The 22,437-nt window shown below is 36.8% G+C and overlaps 1 protein-coding gene across 1 annotated transcript in view; it reads left to right on the top strand.

Annotated features, from left to right (window-relative positions):
• The window catches only part of LOC121295227 (platelet-derived growth factor C-like), a 108,748-nt gene that overhangs the window by 71,557 nt on the left and 14,754 nt on the right, over positions 1 to 22,437 (top strand). The window lies entirely within an intron of this gene.

Genomic DNA, 22,437 nt, shown 5'->3' with positions numbered 1-22,437 from the left:
GGATAAGTTAATTCTCTGATTAATTCTCCCGAGTGGAAATAAAGGATTAGTCTAACTTTGCTAAAGGTTGATCAGGCAGGCAAAAGCTGACAATGGGGAAATGTAGTACAGCAATGTGAGGCTATTTCTTTTTGTGTTAGACCACACAGAGTTAGAGGCAGTCACCTTTGGCACTGCTTATTCCTTTAAAGTTAAACAGTATTAAACTGAATTAAAAAAGGGTATGCTTGTTTTCACAGATAGGTCTCGTTGGGCTCTGCATTAACAATGACAACCAGTAGCTATTACCATAATGGTTACACTTCAAAATACGTGCTATAAGTGTTGTAAAATGATGTAATGCAAATAAGCTTGTTTCATGTGTAGTTGTTTATACTTATTACGAAATGAATAGGAATTCAACATTAAATCATTCATAATTAAATCTGTGATGTGGCTGACACTATAATGACATCAGTATTAACTGCTATGAAATTATTCTTACAGTATCAGGCTGTAAAAATATGCTGTGAAGGACAGAACTATAATATTGGAGGAGACAAAAATATACATGCTATACAAATAGAAATAGAAGTTTAGATAAGTCTACGTCAAAAGCTCTGTTGAAGAGCTCATTAAAATCTTAGAAAATGTGGGCACTGTTTAGTGTTCAATGCATTAAAGGGCTATCCTATAACAGTCTGGTGCCAAGGGTACAAGCTCCATCAGGGTTTTGAAAGGATTATGGAAAAAGAAACACAATCTGATACCAAAATCAATAATCAAAAACATGCATTACAGCCCAATTGTACTTCCAACGGAGATAATTGGTGACCTGTTTTTCTCCTTTGGAGAATGGCTGAAATGGAAAAGTGTTACCCAATGTTTAAACAATAAGACAGTGGGGAATTTGTTCACAGTGAAACTTAAATTCACCATGAAAGCATTTGTAATGGGCTTAAGTTTATGTTTGAACAGTTTATGCATACCACATGTAAAGCAGTTTAAACAAATTTACTCTCACCGAGTAAATTAACGGAAGACATCTGGCAACATTAAGGACTTGAAAAGACAATTAAGCAGACAGGCAGACAGGTAGACATGGATATAGAAACATGATTAACTGCATTTTAACAAATATGTATTGTACCTGTGAAGGCTAAATGTTTCCCGCAGTGTTTTTGATCTGTTGTAACCCTGGTTCGTATTGTTCTAAAGTCTTAATGTGATGGTTGTTTTTTGTGTGTTGGGACTGGTCGAAACCCAGATCCTAGATTTAGATGTAGTTATTTATACAGTATACATGACATATACTGAAGAATGTCTTGTTTACATAGTAATCTTTTTAGCGGCAGCATCAGCACACTATACAGGTGTCAAGACATTAAATATATATATTTTTTTGTTGTCTTTATCCTTCTCTACAATTCAGTAGTACCAGTAATAGTTTTCTAAATTTAAATGGACAGCTTGTAGCACTGATGTCACATTACTGGCTTCCACAAGCTTTGAATTCAGAGCTGCCTACAGCAACATCAATCTATCATCATAAGAAAATGGTTAAAGAGTAAGTATACTGGTTTAACCTTCATTGTGTTGTACATGCATAATTTATTAAATTCTGAACTTTCATAAGGGTAGACCTAAACCATCAATTTTCTGGCACACCTGCCTGCTTCTGTCCAGAACCTGTTTCATTGATCTGATCGGTCTTTTAACTGTATATTAATCTTGCTTGTGTTTTATCTCAGCTGTGATTTACTGACTCCAAATACAATATAAAATACAGTAAAATAAGGACTGCAGAACATTTGATACATTTTTGTGTACCTGTATATAGATAATTAAAATAGACTACAAGGCCTAATGTATGTTAGGGGCGAAAAGCCCTGCTGAGTCAACTGACACGTGATGTGTTTACTATTTCAAACGTAGACTTACGTCTCTATCTTTATATGTACTATTTAGTCTATCGTTAGGTCTGCAACTTATCAAGCAATGACTAAACAACATTGACTAAATTTTCTCAGGCTAGGCATGACCTGATTCTGCCTGTGTTCTTTTTCTTAAAGATATATCCAGTAGTCCGTCTCGTATCAGACTGCGGTGAGATCAGAGTAAGGGTGGATATGTAAAAAGTCAGATAAACGAATCCTGTTTTAAATACCATTATACACAACTGTAACAATTACTATATTCACACAATTACTGTTTTGAGATGCAGCTTTTATTAGGGAGCTCCCCTAAATCCCTTGTTTGGAAAGATACAGGGTATTAATGCTTGTGACAGGGTAGCCGTCTGCCGTGTGGGTGCATGCATTTGCTGCTGAGTGACAGGCAGGCAAGCGAGACGGAGGTTGAACAGGATTTATTTACATATCAACACACTGAATAGCTCACTTTACACTACTGCCAATGGTTGCACACAGAGCACATACAACACAGTGTATGAAAACTTTGGTAGGATCTACAATATCTAAACTAATCTTCTCTGTTCAATAATAAACTAACATTGCTGAAGAACCTAACCATGGCAGATAATCTGTTAGGGTGGATATATGACAAGTGGGAATATGACAGGATATGACAGAATACGCAATGGATTACTGCACTACACTACTAGGTAGGTGAGTACATCAAAGTGAATGTGTCTAGATTCTGAGAACTATTTCCTGACACAGAGGAGGATTTCTATAGAAGCTGTCATTTTCTGTAACTAATTCACACTATGACTCACTGTATAGTTATTTTAAAACTTGTTTTATGCAATCTTTTGTACTGTGAAGCTGTTGGATTATGGAGTCTCACTAGGTTATCCCCTGCAGGGGCTGAAATCCCTGGCAATGGGGGTATAGTGGGGGTAGGTGTATGTACGTGACACACTTTACATTTTTTCCTATATCTGGAAACCGGTTATCCAACAATACCTAATTTGCTTACCTAATGACATATAGGTCTTAAATACCACTTATCCAATTTGTATTAGACTGTTCATTGTCATTTCTTAATCTATACTATTCCGTACACTGTTGATATACATCATGTCCATATCGATAACTCCAATTTTGATTATTAGGTGTGGCAAGCAATATATGTAATTGCCATATATCTTTATTTAAGAAGTCCATAATTCTTACATTTCCTTGGTTTGTTTTTAAATGTTAAAAATGTTGTTTGTTTGTTTTTTTTTTCAGCACAACATGTCACTAGTTTTTACATCATCACAGATTGTTTCTTTTGCTTCATAGAACCGAGGCAAGATTCTTTACCCCAAAATGGTCATTTGCACAACTCAGACATTTAATTAAGGGTCTCGAGAATCAAGCCAAGGTTGTTGTCCTAACATAAACATGGGATGGGGTGGGAACACATTTCATGCCTTAAACACTCAAAACATTAGACATACTAGAAGTACTAAAATGAAGTTAATAAATCTTAGACAATTATACAGAATACATTAATACAGTAATGTTAGTAATTATATACATTCTGAAAGACATTTTAGGCATCTTGCAGACTCCAGGACTTCATTGAGGTGGGCCAACCCAATATTATCTGTGGGGACCCCCCAAAAAAAACTGTCCAAAAAGTGCCAAATAAGTTCTATGGACTAAAACCACCCCATAAAGTTACCTGTCTGAACTCCGGTACACAGAAGCTCAAGAAACTACAGCACGCTGTTTTGATGTAATAAGCCAGACCAGTGTAGTATTCCCAAAGAGCAAAGATCAATTTCCAACAAGTGAATGGACATAGTAAGTAAGGGTTAAGCCAGTCTGCTTTCTCATGAGGGCAGCTTGCCAGTGTTCTGTTGGAATGCAAATGAGAGAGAAGCCAGATTGCTAAGGCACTGCCTGGCTTTTCATATACATTCCTTACTAGTGGAAACCCAGGCACACAGCAGACCTCTGTTTCTCTGTGGTAAACCAAGCTACTGGAACCTCGGTCCATGGAGCAGCAGTAAGTTTATATTTAAACTGACATAATTCTTCTTCACCACTTCCATGAAAGGAAAAGAAAACCGGCCGTATTTTAAAGGAAGAGATTTTGGAAACACTAAGGCCATGCAAAGGTTGTAAAAACATTACTCACAGAAGTAAGATTCACTTGAACAGATTGAAATAAATTTGTCTTTTTAGACAGCACACTCCATTGACCTGCATCTAGAAGCTTCTACGGGCTGGCCATTTTCCACTGCACTGTAAATATGCCCTTAACTCTCCACAGTGGTTAACCTGTCAACAGGGGAACTGGGAAGTGTTTCTGTGATTTTGAAATGAGAAAAAAAAGTAAATGGAGAACTAATTGTAGTTTCTGAATGCATTGTGGGGTGTGCGTGTAAGTGAATTGGCACGGCAATTTGCTGTTAAGTTACCACTTCAATTGCTACTGAATGATGGAAACTTTTTTCCTTATAATGACAAATTTAGGCAGAGCAACAGTGTTCTTATTGAGGAGTTTTAATTTCTAAGATTGTTAGCTTTTTTCCAACAACATTGTATGAAATTGGTGTGGGTTTTGAATAAAATAGGGAACATTGAATTTGTTGCAGGGTATAGGGATACATGTGATATTTATTTGTGACATTTATTCTTTTGTTGACCTATTTATGGAAATGATGACAGTCATGACTATAAATGGCTTCCTCTTGCATTGCAATTAGAAATATATTAGCTAGCCCACATGACTAGTCCAATTTCATTGCTGAATCACACACTGTAGATTTCGGACCCTATTTGAAAAGTGTGAAATGGAATTCCTGACCTAAACTAATGCACTGTACAGTATATATTGGGTTACCACTACTTACCGAAATGTGGGAGTCCAAAGCATTTTTGGGTAGTCCCAGTTTGGAATAAAGGAAATATAGGTTTATATGTTTGGATATACAGCACCAAAGAAATAATATTTTGTCTTTAAAAACACTTGTATGGAAAACACAGAGTGCTTACTTTCATTGAATTAAACTATGTCAATATTTTGATATGTCACCATTTTAATCTTGATTAATTAAAAAAAAAATAAAAAAAACTTTTACAAGCAATGCCAGACCAGGGGCATAGCTATCATAATTGCAGGTGGTGCAGCTGCTCGGGGCCCACTTGCACTTCAAAAGGGGCAAATAGAATATGTGAAAATGTTTTTCATTTTTCTGTTCAAAATACTCAGGAAATAAAATAAATCATTAGGCCCAATGAACAATGACAAACGACTTAAAGAACTAGCCGGCACCTTTCCACTAGTCAGCACACACCCGCCAGGTACCCTACCACTAGTAACTTTGGTTTTAACTGTATAGTGCCATATTAAAATGACCGTATTAAAATGTATATGACCACTTTGTGTTACAGCCCATGTAGTTTCTCAATCGTAAATCAGAAATTAAAACCCAATATATCCACAATAAGGCATTAAGTATGATATCTTTTTTTTTTTTTTAATATAAGCTGCGACCGCCCAAAAAGAAATACTAATAATTATAGAATAACTCTTTTTAATTTAGCTGTAAAAAATATTTTTTGAGGATTTTAAATAAAAAAATCTGATAAAAAAGATCTACTACTGACCATTGCGGAGACACAAGACTTTGTCCAAACACAAGACTAACAGATTTTCAGTTTGTCACCCTCTCTACCTGGCCAACTTATTTCATTTCGATCATGAATCAAACCCAAACTCGCTAAGACATCAACAATACTGGGAATAGCTTCACTTTTAATGGTTGCAAAGTACTTTCTCTGTTTGAGTTTTCCCAGATATCTGCACTGCATGCATTCTGTTTCTTACCATACCGGTTGCTCCTTCTCAAAATCAAAGCTCATTAAACTATCTGAGAAGCACTATGTCCCAAGAAAGACTGAGTGGTCTGGCCATGTTATGGTCTGGCCATGTTGCATGTTCATCGAGAATGAACATGCAAAGAAGCTGAACATGTCGAAAATTATTGATGTTTTAGCCAAGCTGGAAGCAAGGAAGAAACCACTGAAATAGTATGTACATTTCTTTATTTACAGAGTAATAACATTTTACTTTGGAACAAGAAACCAACTTTAAGGTGAATGTGGGAGGTGAGGGGGTTCCATTTAAAAATTCTGCACTGGGGCCCATTCCAACCTAGCTACGCCAGACATTTTCTGGAGCTTTATTGGGCATCCTCTCATTTCTCTTACATTACCCTCATTAACTTCAGTAAGTTGCTAGGTTATGTCTGACACAAGCATAAATAACGTTTTAGTCTCTGGCTATTATCAAAGTAAACCATATAAAGCCAACAAGGTAAAAAAACTCAAGGGGCTCCTGAGTGGTGGTAAAGGCACTCCAATTGGAGTGTAGGATGTCCCCTATAGCCTGGATGTTGCCGGTTTGAGTCCAGGCTATTCTATTGCCGACCGTAGATGGGAGTTCCCAGGGGGCGATGCACAATTGGCCGAGTGGGGGGGGGGGCTTAGGCGGGACAGGGTGTTCTCGGCTTACCGCATACCAGCAACCCCTGTAGTCTGGCCGGGCGCCTGTGGGCTTGCCTGTAAGCTGCCCAGAGCTGCTTTGTCCTCCAACGCTGTAGCTTTGAGATGGCTGCACAGTGAGTCTGCAGTATGAAAAAAAGTGGTCGACTGATATCACACACTTCGGAGGACAATATGTGTTCATCTTCACCGCTCCTGAGTCAGTGTGGGGGTGGTAGCAGTGAGCTGAGCCTAAAAATAATGGGATATGCCAAATTGGGAGAAAATAATAAAATAATTGTCGATTACTAAATTTAAAAATAAAAAAAATTAAAAATCAAGAATAATGTATTTATTTGGTTTTTACTGACTCTCACATATATCTTGCATGGCATATTGAATTATTTATAGCAAGAAAAAACACAGTAATATCTAAAAACATTATTACATATTCATTTTTCAATTATTTTCAATTCGGAAATTACTTATAATGGTTTCTTCTTTTTTTCTGAGAAATAAATGTTGTTGGTTTAAAACTAGATTTTTTTTCCCTGCTTCGTTTTGTTGCAAGTAACGATCATTTCCACTGTGATATATCTATATATATATATATATATATATATATATATATATTATATAATGTTGTTGGTTTTAAAAAAAACTTTATATACTTCTTGTATTGTGTACACATGTATGTGTATTGCACAGAAACGTTGCTGTTTAGACAATTCATTGGCAATAAATTTTTGCTCTTTAAGAATGACTATTAAGAGTTATTCTCAATTTGCTCTGTGTAATTTTAAATACTGTTATTAGGCTTCTGCCCTCAAGGAAGGACAAGCTGTGATTTGCAGCTCTTGTTCCTGTGGAATGCAGGGTGGGAGCTCGCAGCAATGTACATCACAGAACTAAACAAACAGAGAAGAGGTTTAAATGAAATTAGTTTTGGAAAGCAAATGAAAACAAGAAAGAGGATGAAACATAAAGGAATGCATGCTACCTACTTGTTTGAACACTTACTTCTCAACATCCAGGGTAAAGAAGAGTCAGTTTTAATAGTTCACCATTGGTGCATGCATGCAATAGTGTAATATACAGTAGTAATAAAAACAAACCGTAGAACCATTTGTAAGTTCATCTGGGATCTGTCCTTGGGGATGTAGAAAATTAGAAGTTACCAGAACAATAATGCAGATTAAGAGTTCTGCAGATTCAGGTCTAGTTCATTTTAAGTTAATTAGCATTTTAGATTGTTATTCAAATATTTTGAGGAAAATTGCCGCCTTTTTCTTAAAATTCAACACAGCTTTTACAGAAAGCACATATTTATTTGTTTCCACATTGGCTTTGTGTGTGTGTCTATTTTCAGAATGTACTTTCTAATACAAGGGCCGTGATTTCAAATCTAGCATGGCAGGTAATCATTTATATTGATAATTCTAATGTAAAGGAGAAAAAAAAAAAATATTTATATGATGTAACAGCACTGCATTGTAAAGGCAAACACTTACTTGCATACAGTACAGGCGTCTTTATGTATCTACAACCCCCATACTCTTGGTAGATCCACTGCCAAGTCAGGTTTTATACCATTTAGTTTTCATTATTCTAGCGACTCTAAGGCTACATACACACACAGGCTAAATGCGGTTATGTTCACTTTTTGCTGTTAATACGGTTTGTATACACATACAGTTCAGTCACAAAGGGCAGCAACAACTATTTAATCATTTTCAGAGCAAATGTCAAGTGCAATTATTAATTCAGTTTGGTCTGTTAATGCACACTAACTGTGTGTATGTATTACAACTGCACTAACACAACTGCAATTGGTGCTCAATGGATTTCTGCGCAACTAATGATGTGATAAACATGGCTATATATATAGGTGCCTGATGAGCCAAGATTTTGTAGTATTGATAAATAGTAAATTCATAACAATGGTACTGGCATACATATAATATACTTTATTTTTTATTTAATCAAAGTACAGTTATATAATATTTAGTTGTAAGAAAAAAAAAAAAAGTTTTTCCACCGATACCGATACCGAGCATCTCATCTGTGTGTTTTGGCACTTCAGAAAATGTCTCAGTAAATGACAAAGACTCATATACAACTCCTTAGACATGTACATTTTTAATCCAGTCATTTGGAAACCACTCAAGTCGTTCCGACCAGCCTTCTGGTCGGAAGATCACCCAAATGTTTTGATCTATCGTCATGGTACTGCAGATCGTCGCCACTGTACTTAGCAGTGCAGAAAAAACAAAATGGTGTCTCCATTGGTTTTGCAGAAAAGAGCATAGCTGTGCTTGACGAGCTCTCGATCGGTTATGTACAGTACTTTCTTCCAAAAGCATAAACACAAACACAGCCTCCATGTTCTCACACAAAACCTCACGATCAGCATGTAACGATGGCCCGAGTTCAGTGGTTTGTTTAAACAGGGAGTGCACTCACTTCAGTAATGAAAGGTGTGTGTATACAACAAACAACTGCAGCGAGTGTCGTTTGTAAATACAGTTGTCAAGCCAACAGCAGTGTGTGTGTACGTAATGCTACTACAGTAGCTGAGAACATTTGTATTAATAACAAAAAATAACCTACAAGCACCTTTAAAATTAAGTTGATATTTTAATAAGTCAAACGTGTTTGTAAGTTGTTTTTTTGTTATTATTACAGTAACGTTACTGTGACATAAAAAATTACAAATTAATAAATAGCCTAAGCAAAATGTCAAAATGACAGTTCTGTGTGACTAGGCTTCTGGTTAAGAGCAGGGCAAGAGATGACAACCGAACACTAATTCTGACCTAAGCTCACAACCTGAGCAGTCTTGGCATTTTTGTGTACACAATTTACGGAAATCAAAAAGTGAAATTTTGTGATCTTGTGACGCCAGGCAAACTATATCCTCAAATCCTGAGCAGCATCTATAAAAGTTATTTTGGGGGAACTCTTGAGTGAGAATAATTGATGCATCAACTTTTACTGATGACTTTTATCATGGTGCACCATGCTACCACCTGTCCGAAAAAATTTAAGACGTTCATTTCAGGATGGCATCAAGGGATCTGTAGTGATTTCCAGTTCTGCTTTAATGTCAGAAAAATGAATGGGGGACAGTCCATCCCAACAAAATGAATCTCAGACCATTAACAAGCTCTCTAGCTCCCTTTATCATCTGAAACTAAAGACACAGGACCACACTGTAAATTTGACTTAACTGGATATGTCAACAAATGTGTAATGAGTAATGGCATAATGAAAGGCATGTGTATTGCTGCCCTGCCTGGGCACACAGCTCAGTGTTTACTGAAATTGGGTGCTGATGTCCCCAGTTTAACTCTAAAAATGCTTGCTTTTCCATTTTTAGCAGCAGTCCGTTGCAGTGGATCACACACATTTTTTCGTCCACTGCAGTGCATAGCAGGCTTTGTTTTAAGCTTGTTTGCCACGTGATGCTGTCATCATTTTTGAGACAAATCCTTGTGAAGCATAGATAATTTGTGTAGTGTGGGGACGATGGCTCACTGTCTGTGAGATCTGCTCTCTTACTTATGACAAACAACAGGATGTAGATGCAGTCTTTAAATAGTACATGATGTTAAGGACATTCAATTTACACACGTTGCAAAGCTAGTAAGAAAGGTAAAGGTGCACATTAAACACTAATGCAGTTTGCATCTGTCGTCAGCAAGAGAAAATCCTCGCCCAGAATCTCTAGTGGACTTGAAAATTGCAGTTATCCTTTTTATTTTGTTACTGTTTTCTTTTTAATACCTACAGTTGTTAATTTTACATGTTCTTGTGCTCTTGAAAAAAATATGTAATACAGCGGTCTCCTATTATGCTGCAGCATGTCTTCAGTTAGCTGTTCCTTTGTAGATTTATGCCTACACAGAGCCTATTGTCAGATGTTCCTGGCATACATTTGTGTCTGTGTGTCCCTGTCTGCTTTCTAAGCCATTTCCCTTTTAAAGATTGACACAGCCTGCAACAAATTTGAAACACCTTTTCGTCAGGGCAGCAAAGTACAATGGAAGTTATTCTTTATTTACTAGATGAAAACTTTTTTTTTCATACCTTAGAAGAATAATCCACTCTGCATTCCTGTCCTTTCTGTAAGGTATGCTGGAGGTTAAAGTTATCATATCAATTTTAAATTTAAAGAATGATTTTGGCAGAGGAGGCACAAGCATAAATCTCATATGTGTTTGAGCCCAAATATTTTGCAGCTGTTGCTAGGTTAGGTAAGGTAATCATTTTCAAAAGTTTTAAAATAGATACAGAGTCTGCAAACAAAAGTCAGAAGGGATGTAAACACAATGTTGTATAAACCTACAGTGGTTTTATAGACTCATTAACTCAGCATAGTGTTTTGTACTACAGGTAAGTTAATATGCTGTGGCTAAAATAAGTTTTTCAATCTGTCATCATGATACATAATCATAAACTTTACTTACTTTGGTGAGAATTAAGTATAGCAGGGGTGCAAATTTGGTGCTATTGCATCAGAGTACCTTATTATAGCGCCAGCAACATTCCATTCTGGCACCAGTAGACATGTTTAATTTCTTTTAATGTTTTTTTTTTTATTGATGATAGTTTCTGATTGGGTCTGGACAACTCACATGACCCACCCACACTTATCCTCATACACAGTAGAGAAGGTTTGTGTCACATGGGAGGTTTTAGCTGCAGAAGCTGTTTGAAAACAGGTCTTCGCAGTGCACTTTTTCCCCCAATTACCAATTCAGTCTTTGTTCAGCAAGTCAAAAAGGTATGTGGGCAATAGTACACTTAACAAGCACTGATACAAGCATTTCATAAAACACTACAAACTCATTGAAAAGCGGGGGAGGGGGCTTGATTAGGGCAGGGTTTTATAATTTAGCACCTTTAGGCTCTCTGCTGCTAAACTTTCAAAACATTTTAGCACCAATTTTCAAATCAATTTGCATCCCTGACATAGTTTTCCATAATCTTCAAATATAAACCAGTACTTAATAAGCAGTGAAGCAGGTATTTACATGTGATATATGCAATGCAAAATGCTCTTTATATCATACACTGTACATTTTCCGCACATGGGAAATGTGGGGAAATTCCTCTATGATATCAGTCAAAAGTTCATAACAATAGAAGCCAATAGCAAGGTACAGAGAGGTTAATACATCGCTAAACATGTTGGCATTTTTGCTCTGTTAACACGCCTTAACTCAAAACAAAAATAACATAAATAAACTTATTTTGGATACCAACTAAGCTTATGCCATAACTACAAGATAAGGGTGAATTTTTTTTTTCAGGAAAAACACTGAAGATTAAGGAATGGTAGAAAAGGAGTTGAGAATGTCAGTGAAAACCTCTTGCAAAGTTTAACTGTGGATGGAATACTTTTGACATATATTTTATTCCCATAGGAGTAAGTGGCTAATGTATTTGTGTATAGTACAACTGCATTTCACAGCAACAGTATAAGCAACAATACATGCCAATATAAAAATGGATGCCTTCACAGTCCCTATGATTTAGTATGATTACATTTTGGTCAAAAGGCAACATGGGTCTTGGAAGCATTTCATCAGGTTCAGCTCTGCTTTATTATCACCCATGAGAGATGGATTTCCCTGGAAATGAGGATAAACTGGAGGTACCTCTGAATGCTTAAATTTAGCTTGAGAACCAACCAAGACTTTGCATATTGTGACAGGATGTATTACTTAAATTGTAATCCCTGGGTTTGTCCCGAAATAATAAGTGAGTGAATTATTGCTCATGGTGCAAATACAGTTTATTTGTGATACAAGTGCAGTGCTGTTCCGGGTTTGCGCTTTCCCTTGGCGACAGCTCCAGAACACATTAGTCATCTACTAATAACAAAACACAATTAGAGACAAACAAACTCTCACGATATGTTTTCTTACACAAATCACGGTCCAGATTGTTCTCTAACCAAAATGAAGGAACAGTTTACGTTGCTTTGTCCCCTATTTATATCGTCACACATGACCCCTTGGTAAATGATTGCAGCCGCTCCTCCAGTCCGCGGCTGCCACATCATTTCCCTTCTGGGTTGATAAGTTAATGCACTGAAGCTCTGCCCCCTTTCTAAATGACAGACTTCCTTTTAACCCTAGGAATTAAGTGTAAGGCCAAACAGTCCAGGGTACTCTGTTCCCGTTCTTAGCACCCTCACAGGTCAGGAGGGAGATTTACCACCAACAATCATTGTCTCTCTGTCACAATTACTTAAACCGAAATAGAGTAAATCTATTACACAGAGATGAAATCAGATAAATTGATGTAACACTAAGACAAAAGCACTTACATTATATTGTTTGAATTGTAGTTCATCAAAATTAGAGTACTTCTATCTAATATTTTGTTTTTGATAAGCTGAAGAATGTTCATTTTCTGAAGAAACACCATTATTTTTTTGTCATCCTTGTACTGCATGGCACATCACATTAAATTTTTTTGTTATGAAAAGTTTTACATTACTCTTCACCTCCCCTGTTTGTTTCATATTTGATCAAGTAGAAGCAGCACTACAGTAGCTGTACACGGTTGTTACTATGGCAACGGGGTCAAACAAATACCCGCTTCATGATTGGTGAATTCCTCATAATGGACAATGAGGTAACATGCGAGTCTTAGGCAGGAAGTTTAAAATGGTTGTTTAGATACTGTTGCTGTAATAGTTTGCAGTGCATGATTAACATTAAAAATGCAGTAAGCTCACAAAAAAAGCTAAATTCATTCCAACAGAAGATCGAGTCCAGAGCTAAGAAAAGGGGACTTTGCATGCAAATGGTGGGATTCTGTTTTGCTCAACTTGTAATGTGTCTTTGGATCATCTAAGAAAATGTACTACTGACAAGCATCTTGACAGCACAGTACAAAAAAAAAAAAGAAAATCAAACTTTAAGTTCGCGCTAAACAGTTACCGAACAAGCAGGTCACAGTCACAGGATTGTTTAAAAAGAGCACAGATAGAGGTGAGACACATTTGAATCAGTGAAAGTCTTTAGTGCAGCGAACATACCGCTACACAGCTAGTTAATTAAATATTACGAAGATTTTTAATGAAAAAAAATCCTGAATTGTGGAGCTGTGCCTAACAGTGACACACTCAGATGAGAGTATCTCTCTAAAGTGCACCGCTACCACCCCTGCGCTGACTCGGGAGGGCGAAGACAAACACATGCTGTCCTCCGAAGCGTGTGCCGTCATCCGACCGCTTTTTTTCACACTGCGGACTCCCCATACAGCCACCCAAGAGCTACAGAGTCGTAGGACAACGCAGTTCTCGGGCAGTTTACAGGCAAGCCTGCAGGCGCCTGGCCAGACTACAGGGGTTGCTGGTGTGCGGTGAGCCGAGGACACCCTAGCTGACCTAAACCCTTCCCGCCACTCCCTGGGAGCTCCTGTCCACAGTTGGCTATATAGTAGGCTGGACTGGAATCGACGACGTTCAGGCTATAGGGCACATCCTGCACTCCATGGGTTCGGGAGCCCCTTAATTTTATTTTTTTAGGTTGATAGGGTCCAGTGGCATATATGATGTTATATCATGTATTAATAATTTGATGGTATCTATGGGAATTACATGGCCATTATAATTAATGTGTGAACATAAAGTTTACAAAAGATGTTGCTGAATATGTCATTCAAGGTTGTTATATATTATATATATATAAGATATTAGTATATATATTATATATATATAAGATGGCAGGGAGGGGGTTAAATGCACATTTTGTTAATTGTTTTATTATTAATTATCCGCTGCACCTGGTAGCTGTTGTTAAATTAATCCCAGGTGCAGGGTATTTAAGAGAGGCAGCTAAACTGCTCGGGGCTGCTGTGAGTGAAGAGCCCGGTTGCGGCAAGGCAACCGTAAAGTGTCGTGGTGCCGAAAGGGTACGTGGGCGTGTGTGTGTATACGTCTTTTTGTGAACCGGTAAACAGGTTAGCTGTCCGGTCTGTGTAGTTAGGTCCCTGTGTGTTGTAGTTATTGCTCAAGGAAGATCTAGGTGTTTGTTTTGTTTATTTCATTTGTATTTTGTTTCTGTTTGCGTTTATTAAAAATGCGCGTAAGCGTTGAAAAAAATCAATTTCTGTGTCCTGGGTCCTGAGTTAAAGGGGCAACAAACTGTGTGAGTGGCGGGGATCTTTTACAATATATAGTCTGCTTGTTAATTTTTTTTAAGCCAACAAAGACCATTTTAAACAACTCTTGTTTCCAGCAAAAGTTTGTTACATTTTTAAAGATTGTTTCAATTGCGACAATGCCTACTTGTACATCCTCAGACAGTCCGGGATATATGAAGATTACAAGGCAGGTGTAGGACTATATGCAACAATTTCAGTTATGTTAACATATTTATACAGTCACCATGTACGTGTTGGATTTAAGTAGGCTATGCTTAAAATAGCTTTAATATATACAAACATTATGGAAACAGTAAATGTCAAATAAATGAATGTACAGAGTGAGAGTTGAGGTGCAGTCATAAATACAAGCACTCAAACGACATTGCTTTAACATAGAAAAGTGATGTTTCGCCAAACACTTTTGGAAATGTAAATAGTGAAGTTTTATTTGACTGAGCGAGTGCCTCACTTACTTTTGATTATTTATTTGATTTACAGAGTTAAACATAAATGTGCTTTGACTGGCAAGACAACCCCCCACGCTCATTATGCTCATTCAAACTCAGAATTGCACTTACCTTTTCTTTATATATTATAATGTGTGTAAATTTCGTGCATAATTCTGAGCGATGTGACAACTTGCAAATGAATCATTTAGCTTGCTTTATTTGTGCATTAGCTTAGTGAACAGAGCGCCCGTTGTTTCATTTTTACTCGCAATGTGGCTTCCCCCTGCCGCACGGTAATTCTGGTCATTTACCGCTGTTTAGTACATGAGGCCCATAGTATGTTTCTGTATTTGTAGCTGTGGTTATTGATTGGTTATTTAGAATAAACACAGTAAACCTGTTAATGTGCGTAGTTTCTTATGTTACTTTTTTTTGTGTAATTTTAATTATAATTTTAATTACTGCAGCATCATTGTAACTGTATTTGCAACTGAACAAAATCGCATTGTAATTGAAATGTCCCGCTGAACACAGAGCCTTATGGTCACCTTACTTTAGTGTCTGAACACGTTGATGTTGTACTTGAATATCTTAGCAACCAACTTGCCAGCAACCAATGCTTTTGGCCTAGGAGCCATGGATTTTAGTGGATTTGGGGGTCTTTTTTTTTTAAAAAAAAAAAAAAAAAAAAAAAAAAAAATTCCCCTCATAGTTAGTGGACAAGTGTTCATTTAAAAAACTGCCATTTCTTATAGAAATGTGAGACATATAGAAATTAGCTTTGTATTGCTATATAACACAACATGGCAATCTATCTTACAACAGTATCTGGCTGTATTGCATTCTGTTTATCAGACTGCCGCTGAATTTATCATTTAATCCATGGTCTTTTTTTGCAGGCATCTCATTAATGTTAGTGTATGTTTCAGCAAGGTGGTTCTTTGCGATCTCAGTGGTTTAATTTTAGAAAAAGCTTCTCATAGATCTTTACACATTCAGTATAGAGTTTAAAAATATGCCCTATCATGTAACATTTATGCGGTGGAAGATTAAAACACTATAGAGCATTGAGCACCTATTGACTTTTTTAAGTTAAATGCATTTAATTGAAATGTTTCATGTGCCCTGAGCAATATTAATTAATTGATGCATTCCCTTCAAATTGTCTCATCGCCTCATATTCTGTATTAAAAATAAAGCCCTTATCAGCATCAAAATGGATGACCAGTGTAGTGGTTAAAAAAAAAAAAAAAAAAAAAAAAAAAAAAAAAAACCTTTTATGTAGATAAAGTATGCAGTAATTTGATATTAAGCAATTATACCATGCATCCCCTGCCACGGACGCACATTTAAAATAAGAGCTCTTACAGAATAGTATATAAGAAGAAATGGTAATGAATAGTTTAATATAAATTGAATAAGTGGTATTTAAGAACCGTAGTACAGTAAGTGTGACATCTATTTAATACTAAAAAAAAAAAAAAAAAAAAAATCATTGATATAAAAAATCAGATATCTAATACTACAGGCAATTTAAACAAGCCACCCTACATCACTACTTCTCTGGGACCTGCTAAACCAGACCAAACCTTTGATTCCTTCACCTTAATCAGGCAGATTTAGTTGACTTAGTAAGTAAAACTAAATCCACTACATGTGCTTTAGACCCTATTCAGACTAAACCGCTTTTAGATCTAAGTGCAGCATTTGACACCAGTGATCGTCCTATTTTGATTGAACATCTCAAGAGTCTTACAGGATTGTCAGGTAGTGTCCTGTCTTGGTTTGAATCCTATCTTTTAAATAGGCTACAATATGTCCAACTTGAGGAAGATTCTTCCTTTCTATCTTAAGTTACATGTGGCGTCCCCCAGGGCTCTGTTCTCAGGCCAGTTTTTTTTTTTTTTTTCCCCGCTGTACATGCTGCCCTTGGGCGATACTGTCTGTAGGCATGATGTCAATTTTTATTGTTATAATGGTGATACTCAATTATATTTGGCTCTAAAACCGAGTGATACTTTATCTTCAAATATTCTGACTACGTGCCTTGCTGATATTAAGCTATGGATGCCGGACAATTTTATTGTTAAATTGAGATAAAGCAGGTAATGCTTTTGGGACCAAAGTTTTTGACCCAGATCTTTCATTTGAACTACATATCAGGAATGTAACCACTTCTAACGTGTCATTTTTTCACCTTACAAATACGATGGCTCTCAAAAGTATTCACCCCCCTTGGACTTTTCCATATTTTATTGTGTTACAACATGGAATCAAAATGGATTTAATTAGGAGTTTTTGCCACTGATCAACACAAAAAAAGTCCATAATGTCTAAGTGAAAAATAAAATCTACAAATTGTTCTAAATTAATTACAAATATAAAACAGAAAATAATTGTTTGCGTAAGTGTTCACCCCCTTTTCTATGACACACCTAAATAAGCTCTGGTGCAACCAGTTGTCTTTAGAAGTCACATAATTAGTTCCGATTAGTTCAACTCCACCTGTGTGCAGTTAAGGTGTTTCACATGATTTCAGGTTAAATATACCTGTCTCTGGGAGGTCCCACAGCTGGTTACTACATTTCGTAAGAAAAACTACATCATGAAGATGAAGGAACATTCAAAGCAAATCCGGAATAAGGTTCTTCAAAAGCACCAATCAGGGGTAGGATATAAAAACATTTCCATGGCATTGAATATCCCCCGGAGCACAGTAAAGTCCATTATTAAGAAATGAAGAGAATATGACACAACTGTGAATCTGTCTAGAACAGGCCATCCTCAAAAACTGAGTATCCGGGCGAGAAGGGCACTAGTCAGGGAGGCCACCAAGAGGCCTATGGCAACTCTTAAGGAGTTACAGTCTTCCACGGCTGAGCTGGGAGACACTGTGCATAGGGCAACAATAGTCCGGGTGCTTCACAAAACTGGCCTTTATGGGAGAGTGGCAACCACTGTTGAAAAAAACTCACAGTAAGTCTCGGCTAGTTTGCCAGAATGCATGTGGGAGACTCTATGGTCTGATGAGACCAAAATAGAGCTTTTTAGCCTCAACGCTAAGCGCTATGTTTGGGGCAAGCCTAACACCGCACATCATCCTGAGAACACCGTCCCTACCGTGAAGCATGGTGGTGGCAGCATCATGCTATGGGGATGCTTCTCTGCATCAGGACCTGGAAAGCTCGTGAAAATAGAGGGCAAAATGGATGCAGCAAAGTAAAGAGAAATCCTGGAGGAAATCCTGGACACTCCCAGTTTATATTAGATTTTATTTATATTTTCCAATAGAATTTTCCAATTATATTTTTGTATAGAACATGTCAAGGTCTAATTAAGGTGATGATGGCTTTATTTAGTTATTTTTAGTTATTGTTAATGCTATCTTATTTATTACTAATTTGTTTGGTTCATATCTATGCGATCTCTTTTTCTATGACTTATTACCTATTTTGTTTAAAATCTTTTCATTTTCTTAAATATCTTTTAGGAAATTTAATATGGTTCTATTAGCCCTTCCGGAACCTTTGAGGGGCCAGAGAGTCTATATCGTTATCAGGTTTGCCAAGAGATCTTCCTTTGAAGCAAATGTGTTAAGCCTTACTGCTTTGACTGGTGTTGCTTTCGTTTACTTTCAGAATAATTTACCTTAAAGAATCTTTTTTTGAAAGACTAGTTAGAGTGTTGCTGAAATTGTAGTCCTAAAGTAATTACTTAGATTAATTATCTGTCTGTATTGTTAAAATAAGGTAATATGACCTTGTGGCAAAGTGCCCGCCCCTTTATATATATATTATATATATATATATATATATATTATATATATATATATATATATATATATATATATATATATAGTAACAGGTGTAGCAGGACATTTGGCCTGCAAACCGAAATTTTTTTTGTTTATGGCAGGGACAGAGTTAAAGCCTCCCTGCCAAGGTAATTGTTTTGTTTAATTGTTTAATTATCACCTGCACCTGGCAATTATTAAAAATTAGAGCCAGATGCAGGATATAAAAGGAAAGCAGTCAGTCTGCTCAGGGCTGCTACTGTGAGGAGGGCCCAGTTGGTGGTGTTTTCAACTGTTATGTAAAAGGTACTGTGAAAGTACAGCCGGTAAACAGCTTAGTTGTCCATTTTTATTAAAGTAGGTTCCTGGTGAATGTTTAGGTAGTGCTTGTGGCAAAGTGGTGAATACGTGCAGGTGAGTGCAGTGCAGAGTGGATTAATCACACAGACTAATGATTTACAGGTGCAAGGGTGTTTATTAATGATTATAATGTCCAGAGCCTTATGGCAAAACCTGCAAACAATAATAATGATGGAAGTGGTACAGCGTCGTGTATCACTCCTGTTTGTAATCCCATGGGTGGCAAAAAACAAACACAGACACAGTTCCTACAGTGCGTGAATTAAATGCTCAAAATGCTCAATAAAATTAAATTAAACAAAGTGAGTGTTGCTGTCCGGGTTAATGCTGGCCTGCGGCTACAGCTCCAGATCGTGCGAGTATTCTTTTAAGGCAAACGACACAAAACAAACAGTGATACGAGACAGACGAATACACAGAACACTCACGGTTTCTATTTCAAAAATGTACGGGATCCTTCTAGGTTTGTTTACTAACCATCTGCAAAGGAACAGATCACTGAAGCTACGCCCCCCTATTTATACCCTCGCCCATGACCCCTAGGTTAACGAGCGCATCCGCTCCTCCAATCCTCTGATGCCACGCCGTCTACCATCCTGGTCAGTGAGCTTGGGTGCTGTAGCTCCGCCCCCTTCCTAAATGGCAGACTTCCACCTACCCTATGGAATAAATTGTCTTGACATTTGCTTAAGGTTACTCTGTTCCTTCTTTCTAGTGCCCTCACAGGTCTGGAAGGAGATCTAACACCAAGCGTCATTCGATCTCTGTCACAGTGCTCCAAACAGAAGCTAGGTTTTTGTTTATTTCATTTTTGTTTATTAAAAGTGTGCGTGAGCGCTGTTCCTTTCAATCCTGTGAGGGGAAAAGAACCCGTGCGAGCCTGTGTGGCAAGCCACAAGTTCACTATATATATAATATATACTTATATATATCTATAATATCTATATATAATATAATATACTATATATTATATATTGTTATTATTATATTTATTATTATATGTTTATGTGTAAATGGTGGACGAAAAGCCACCACCATTATTTGTTATTGTTTTTCAGTACCTCGTGGGAATGCATGACTGACCAGCTACATAATAAAATTAGCTGACAGTCACGCATCCATAGTGGAACCCATGCAGAATGTGATTGCGAGGAGTCAATTGGGCCCTCAAATTTAGTTAATCCTGTAAAACAAACATCCATCAGGGACAATTTAATCCCTCAACCTGGACAAAGAAAATAAAGCTGAATCAATATGGGTCAGAATAACGGACAAAAATTCAAAGGGCATAATAATAGGAGCATGCTGTAGACCGCCAGATTCAGACGGTGAGCAAAATAATTTGTTATACAATGACATTAGAAATGCGTGTAGCAAAGGAGAAGCCATACTAATGGGGGATTTCAACTTCTCCCATATAAAATGGGAAAACCCGGTGGGTAGCACGACGGATGAAATTGAAATAGTGGAAATGACAAATGACTGCTTCCTAACACAATTTGTCAAGGCACTGACTAGAGGGGAGGCATGCCTTGATTTAGTCTTTTCAAATAACGAAGACAGAATAACTAAAACAGAGGTCAGAGAACCACTGGCAAACTCAGACCACAACATGGTCTCATTTGAAGTGCTTTTTAAAACCCCAAAAGTAATGACTAAAGCTAAGGTTTACAATTTTAGAAAAGCAAACTATGAAGGTATGAAACAGAGACTAACAGAAGTAGATTGGAGTAAAATAGAGAAAACATCCACAGAAAAAAAGATGGTTGTTCTTCAAAAATGTAGTACTAGAGACGCAAAACAGTTACATCCCTAAAGAAGGCAAATATAAATGTAAAACTAAATTGCCAAAATTGTTTAATAGATCAATTAAATAAAAATATTCAATGAAAAAAGGCACCTTACAGAGCATTTAAAAGGGACCAAAAACAAAGTACACAGAAAGAGTACACAGAACTGCAAACACAAGTCATAAAGGAAGTTAGAAAGGCCAGAGAGAGATAGAAATGAACATTGCCAAGGGGGCTAAAACCAATTCCAAAATGTTTTTCTAAGAGGAGGTTAAATGCCTAAGAGATACAAATGTCAAAATTGTAGATGGGAAAAAAAAAACAAATATATTAAATTATTACTTTTCACCAGATTTTACAAAGGAGGATATGGACAACATGCCCCACATGTCAATCAGTTCCTACCAGTTTTAAATAACTTTAGCATAACTGAGGCAGAAGTGTTAAAGGGACTAGGAGCTCTTAAAATAAACAAATCCCCTTGGCCGGATGAGATCCTCCCAATAGTACTCAAAGAAATGAAAGAAGTAATTTACAAACCGCTAACCAAGATCATGCAACAGTCTCTTGACACAGGGGTTGTACCGACAAAATGGAAAATTGCAAATGTAATACTGATCCACAAAAAGGGAAACAAAACTGAACCAGGTAACTACAGACCAATAAGCTTGACTTCTATTATATGCAAACTTATGGAAACTATAATAAGATCCAAAATGGAAAATTACCTATATGGTAACAGTATCCTGGGAGACAGTCAACATGGGTTTAGGAAAGGGAGATCGTGTCTAACTAACCAGCTTGATTTTTTTGAGGATGCAACATCGATAATGGATAATTGCAAAGCATATGACATGGTTTATTTAGATTTCCAGAAAGCTTTTGACAAAGTCCTGCATAAAAGATTAATTCTCAAACTGAACGCAGTAGGGATTCAAAGAAACACATGTACATGGATTAGGGAGTGGTTAACATGTAGAAAACAGAAAGTACTGATTAGAGGATAAACCTCAGAATGGAGTGTGGTAACCAGTGGAGTACCACAGGGATCATTATTAGGTCCTCTGCTATTCCTAATCTACATTAATGATTTAGATTCTGGTATAGTAAGTAAACTTGTTAAATTCGCAGATGACACAAAAATAGGAGGAGTGGCAAACACTGTTGCAGCAACAAAGGTCATTCAAAATGATCTAGACAAGATTCAGAACAGGGCAGACACATGGCAAATGACATTTAATAGAGAAAAGTGTAAGGTACTGCACGCAGGAAATAAAAATGTGAATTATAAATATCATTTGGGAGATACTGAAATTAAAGAAGGACTCTATGAAAAAGACCTATGAGTTTTTGTTGACTCAGAAATGTTTTCATCTAGACAATGTGGGGAAGCTATAAAAAAGGCCAACAAGATGCTCGGATACATTGTGAAAAGTGTTGAATTTAAATCAAGGGAA

The sequence above is a fragment of the Polyodon spathula genome, chromosome 2 (genome assembly GCF_017654505.1).
Source record: "Polyodon spathula isolate WHYD16114869_AA chromosome 2, ASM1765450v1, whole genome shotgun sequence".
NCBI lineage: Eukaryota > Metazoa > Chordata > Actinopteri > Acipenseriformes > Polyodontidae > Polyodon > Polyodon spathula.
Note: the sequence above shows the minus strand (reverse complement) of the source record. Positions and strands in the feature narration are given on the sequence as shown.